Source organism: Arachis ipaensis, chromosome B01 (assembly GCF_000816755.2).
Source record: "Arachis ipaensis cultivar K30076 chromosome B01, Araip1.1, whole genome shotgun sequence".
NCBI lineage: Eukaryota > Viridiplantae > Streptophyta > Magnoliopsida > Fabales > Fabaceae > Arachis > Arachis ipaensis.
Window position 1 is genome coordinate 88,553,285 of NC_029785.2, and position 6,575 is coordinate 88,559,859.

Genomic DNA, 6,575 nt, shown 5'->3' on the forward strand with positions numbered 1-6,575 from the left:
TAACTCATACTCTCATTCTACATAACACCTGTTTAATACCCATGCTAACTTAAGCATCAGAGTCTCTTGCAGGTACCCCCCACCCTTCGGTGACAGAGGGTTAGCAGCACGTTCAGTCCAAACAAGTCGGACGCACTAGCTCCGGCCGCCATTCACCAGCCGGACACATCGGTTCCGACCAGCGCAGAAGATCTCGTCCGAGATCAACCTACCGTTTCAGGTAACCCCCGGAACATTGGCGCCGTTGCTAGGGACCTGGAAGTCATCCCAACACCATGGCGGACAACCATGACAACGACCACGATTTGGATTTAGAAGACAGAACGTCGCACAAAAATGCAGACACTACACTGAAAAGATACCCTAGAAACCAACGGGAACAAAGACTCACCAAATCCAGGAGCAATAGAAGCACTTCAAGATCGCTTGAAGCAACTTGAAAAAGAAACCCAACAACAACGAGAGATCGGAAAGGATCTACAAAGAGAGGTATGGCGACGTCGAGAATTGGAAGAAAAATTACTGCAGTTAGAAGCCGATCTCAAATCAAAAGCCCCTCCGATAACTCCTGAGGAATGCTCACGCAAAGAACAGGATCCATTCACCAGGGAGATCATGAAAACCAAAATCCCAAAGGACTTCAAACTCCCGGATTTGACTTTATATGATGGTACCACAGATCCCAACCACCATCTCAGCAATTTCAGAAGCAGAATGTACCTTACCGACGCCTCAGATGCCGTTTGCTACAAAGCTTTTCCAACAAATCTCACGAAGACAGCAATCCGATGGTTCGACAACTTACCTCCAAAGTCCATCTCAAACTTCGACGACCTGGCCAAAAAGTTCCTGGCCAGATTTTCCATCCAGAAAGATAAGGCCAAGCACGCCCTCAGTTTACTAGGGATCAAGCAAGGAGATCGGGAGAGCCTCCACAACTACATGGAAAGATTCAACAAAACATGCATGGACATACAAAGCTTGCCAACAGAGGCCGCCATCATGGGACTCATCAATGGCCTACGAGAAGGACCATTTAGCCAATCTATATCAAAGAAGTACCCTACCTCCTTAGACGAAGTACATGAGCGAGCAGAAAAATACATCAACATGGAAAAAAATGCTCGGTTGGGAGAAACCTCAAAATCGGGGGCCTCCTACCATGACAGAGACAAAGAATCTAAAAGAAAAGAAGATCGACAAGGGGAGAAAATTAAAAAATACCATAATTACACTCCCCTCAGAGCATCCCTAGTCGAAATATACAAAGAGGTCTGCCATACAGAAAAAATTCCCCCAGCACGGCCCCTCAAAGGCAAAAGGGGAGGAGGAAATCGGAAGGAATATTGTGAATATCATTGGGTCAGAGAACACTCCACCAACGAATGCTTCGACTTGAAAAATATCATAGAAAAATTGGTGAGGGAAGGAAAATTAGATTGATTCCTGGCCACCCGAGATGATGATCAAAGAAAGAGACGAAGGGATGAAGATACCGAACGAACAGAACGATCACCTCGGACACCAGAAAGACATGTCCACATGATACATGGCGGATTCGCAGCAGGAGGGATCTCCAAATCCTCCCGCAAAAGGTATCTCAAAGAAGTATATCATGTTGAAGGAGAGGAGGAAGCACTCAACATCCCAGCAATAACATTCACTAAGGAGGACGCGTCCGGCATCATCACAGGACACGACGATCCCATGGTTATCACCATCATATTGGCAAACGCCAACCTACACCGCACCTTAATAGACCAAGGGAGTTCTGCCAACATCTTATTTAAAACAGCCTTTGATAAACTCGGCTTAGAAGAAAAAGAACTTAAAGCATATCCAAACAGTCTGTTCGGGTTAGGAGATACCCCGGTTCGACCACTAGGATACATACCACTACATACAACCTTCGAAAAAGGGGACCAATCCAGGACCCTCAAAATAGACTACATCGTAGTCAATGTAAGTTCAGCTATGCTCTCATAGGTCGGACAACACTCAACCAACTCGGTGCAATAGTCTCGACTCCACACCTATGTATGAAATTCCCAACTTCAAAAGGGATAGCCACGATAAAAGTAGACCAGAAGATGGCACGTCGCTATTATAACGAAAGCCTAAACTTCAGAGGAAAAGGAGAATAGTTCCAAACAATCGAGTTGGGCGGAGTTCAATGACGGGAAGATCTTCGTCCCCAACCAGAGGGCGAGATAGAAAAGATTCAGATCGGGGACACCCCGGAAAAAGCAACTAATATCGGTACAATCCTCAAAAGAGATTTAAAAGAATTACTAATACAATTCTTACGAGATAACGTCGACCTCTTTGCATGGAAAGCCGCAGACATGCCAGGCATAGACCCAAAACTAATGTGTCATAAGTTGGCAGTTTACCTAGGATCTCGACCGGCGCAGCAGAGACGAAGAAAACTTGGGCCAGAGTGATCCCAGGCTGTGGAAGAGCAAGTACAGGCACTGCTAGAAGCCGGATTTATAAGAGAAGTCAAATACCCACTATGGCTAGCCAACGTCGTCTTGGTGAAAAAATCGAATGGGAAGTGGCGAATGTGCACCGATTACACCGATCTCAACAAAGCTTGCCCAAAAGATCCATACCCACTCCCAAGTATTGACGCCCTGGTAGATGCTTCCTCTGGATATAAATATCTCTCATTTATGGATGCATATTCGGGAAACAACCAAATTCCCATGTATCCACCAGATCAAGAAAAGACCTCGTTCTTAACACCAAAAGCGAACTACTGTTACATCGCGATGCCTTTCGGTCTCAAGAACGCAGGAGCTACTTATCGAAGACTAATGAATAAAGTTTTCTCGGATCACATTGGAAAGATCATGGAGGTCTATGTCGACGACATGCTAATAAAAACACAAAGCGAAGAGACATTATTGTCTGACCTGGCTCAAATGTTCGACACCATAAGGAAGCATGACATGCGACTCAATCCCGCGAAATACACCTTTGCAGTAGAAGCAGGCAAATTCTTAGGTTTCATGCTCACTCAAAGAGGAATTGAAGCAAATCCAGACAAATATCAGGCCATACTCAACATGAAAAGCCCAACCTGTGTCAAAGAAGTACAGCAACTCAACGGGAGATTGGCCGCCCTATCCTGATTCTTAGCAGGAGCCGCGATAAAATCTCTCCCCTTCTATGCTACTTTAAGAAAGGGAAAACAGTTCGAATGGACAATAGAGTGCGAACAAGCCTTCCAAGACTTTAAGAAGTTCTTAGGACAGCCACCTATCCTATCCCGACCACGAGTAGGAGAACCACTTATATTATATCTCGTAGTGGGAAGCAGGGCAGTAGCATCAGCACTAGTCAAAAAAGACGAAAATAGACAACAACCCGTCTACTTCATTAGTAAAGCACTACAGGGATCCGAGCTGAACTACTAGAAAATAGAAAAATTTGTATATACGCTCATTCTAACATCTAGACGACTCCGCCCTTACTTCCAGGCCCACACCATCAAAGTTCGCACCAACCAGCCCTTGAAAGGAATATTGCAGAAAACAGATTTAGCAAGAAGAATTCTACAATGGGCAGTCGAGTTGTCAGAGTTTGACCTCCAATATGAAGCTCGGACGGCCACTAAGTCACAATATTTGGCCAATTTTATCGCAGAATTCACAGATGCCCTGGAAACCCTCACAGAGTGGAATCTTTATGTGGACGGTTCTTCAAATAAAACTGGAAGTGGCGCAGGAGTGATAATAGAAAGCAACCAGGAAACCCAAGTTGAGCTCTCCCTCAAGTTTGGGTTCCCGGCTTCGAATAACCAAGCATAATACGAAGCACTGCTAGCTGGTTTGAAGTTAGCTGAAGAGGTTGGAGCACAAAAACTCAACATCTACAGCGATTCGCAAGTTGTCACATCACAAATAACACGGAGCTACCAAGCCAAAGATCCCACCATGAAAAGGTATTTAGATAAGACCAAGCAACAGCTCGGACAAATTAGAGAATATAAGATATACCACACACCCCGAGAACAAAATGCTCGAGCTGACGCACTCTCGAAACTAGCCAGCACCAAACCAGGGGGCAACAATAGAAGCCTCATCCAGGAAATGTTATAGAACCCGTTAATCTCGGAAGAGGAAAAAGTCCTAGCCATAACAAACCAGGACCAGGGATGGATGACTCCCATAATTAACTACTTCAGAGCAGGAACACTCCCCACAGAAGAAAAAGAGGCAAAAAGGCTAAAAAGAGAGGCACAGTACTACACCATTATAAACAACATCCTGTACAAAAGAGGGATCTCAGTACCATTACTGAAATGCGTACCGACCTCCCACACAAAGAAACTGTTAGAAGAAGTACACGGCGGCATTTGTGGCAATCACCTCGGAGCACGAGCTCTAGCCAAAAAAGTGCTCCGGGCGGGGTTTTATTGGCCAACTCTACAGAAAGAAGCTACAGAATTTGTAAAGACATGCCCACCATGTCAGAAACATGCCAACTTTCACATCGCCCTACCAGAAGAGCTCATCAGTGTAACTTCCTCTTGGCCGTTTGCAAGGTGGGGGCTCGACCTTCTTGGCCCCTTCCCCCAGGGGTCAGGACAAGTTAAATTTCTCATAGTAAGGGTAGACTATTTCACAAAATGGATTGAGGCAGAGCCCCTAGCCAACGCCACCGCTCAAAGAAGCCGGAAATTCCTATATAGAAACATTGTCACAAGGTTTGGGGTTCCACACTCCATCACCACAGACAATGGCACCCAATTCACAGACGCAGGCTTCAGGAGACTAGTAGCCAACTTAAATATAAAACACCAGTTCACCTCCGTCGAACACCCTCAAGCCAATGGACAGGCCGAAGCCGTCAACAAAGTCATATTGGCTGGGTTGAAATGGAGACTACAAGATGCAAAGGGAGCTTGGGCCGAAGAACTTCCGCAAGTCCTATGGGCATATCGAACAACGCCACACTCCACCACAAATGAATCACCATTTCGACTAGCATATGGAGTGGAGGCAATGATCCCAGTAGAGATCGAGGAATCCAGAGTAGTCCACTACAATGAAGAAGCCAACTCCCAAATTCAGAGGGAAGAACTCGACCTACTACCTGAAATCCAAGAAAGAGCTCGGATCAGGGAAGAAGCACTAAAACGAAGGATGGCTTCCAGATATAATCAAAAGGTAGTGCCGAGAAGTTTCACAGAGAATGATCTCATCTTAATTCGAAATGATATCGAAACAACTCGACCAGGAGAAGGAACATTGGCAGCAAACTGGAAAGGACCCTACCGAGTTGTAGAAGTACTCAGGAAGGGCTACTACAGACTGTCTGAACTCGATGGACGAGAGCTTCCTAGGTCATGGCACGCCTGCAACCTAAGAAGGTACTACAGTTAGAAGAAATAAAAGATCTCATCATTGGATGCACTCTTTTTCCTGAAAAGGTTTTTTAATGAGGCACCAAGTTGAGACTCAAACAATCCCATATGTATATATTTGCACTTTTCCTTTAAATAAAATATATTTTAGATATTCTACAAAGATTCCAAGACGCATTAATCTGAAGCATTCATCGTCCGATTATAAAGCAACAGATCGGCAGAAAGTGAAAAACAATTTCACTGCACGATCACGATAAAGACAAACCGTCCGATAAAGATGAAAACGTGATTCACCCAAAGGACGATCTAGAGATGACAACCACTTTCTACAAATCGGCAAAGATGAACACAGAATAATGTAAGAAGTTATCGAAAGTGATCTAAAAAAGAACCTGACGAGGTGTTACGGATCCCTAAAATAATAACTTAAAGACTGGTCGAACATTAAGAAGTCGAACCAAGTCAAACCAAGTTATAAGTAAACCCTGGAAATAGGTCTGACCAACCCTATTAAAGAGAATTACCTTAACTTAGAAGGGCCCGACATAACAAAGTCAGCCCAAAACGAAAAGTTATCAAAGTAGTCCCTGAAAGAGACCCGACAAAGGTCCATGAAAGAGGATTACGAAGTAACTTAGAAGAGATCGACACAAAGAAGTCGGTCTCCTACAACAGAAAGTTATAAAAGTAATCCCTAAAAGAGACCTGACAAAGGTCCAAGAAAGAGGATTACGAAGTAACTTAGAAGAGATCGACACAAAGAAGTCGGTCTCCTACAACGGAAAGTTATAAAAGTAATCCCTGAAAGAGACCTGACAAGGTCCAAGAAAGAGGATTACGAAGTAACTTAGAAGAGATCGACACAAAGAAGTCGGTCTCCTACAACGGAATGTTATAAAAGTAATCCCTGAAAGAGACCTGACAAAGGTCCAAGAAAGAGGATTACGAAGTAACTTAGAAGAGATCAACATAAAGAAGTCGGTCTCCCACAAATCGGTTAAAAAAGAAATATCTAAAAGAGACCTGACCAAGGTCCAAAAAGGAAGATTACTTTAAATACTTAAAAGATCGACATCGGTCGACTACTTGGAAAAAGACAAAGAAGTCAGGCATGGATCGTTAAAACGGATCCACACATCAACAACAAACCGGTTCAAAGAAGCTAAGCAAACAAGCCCTCAAAGGAAAAAAAAAAACA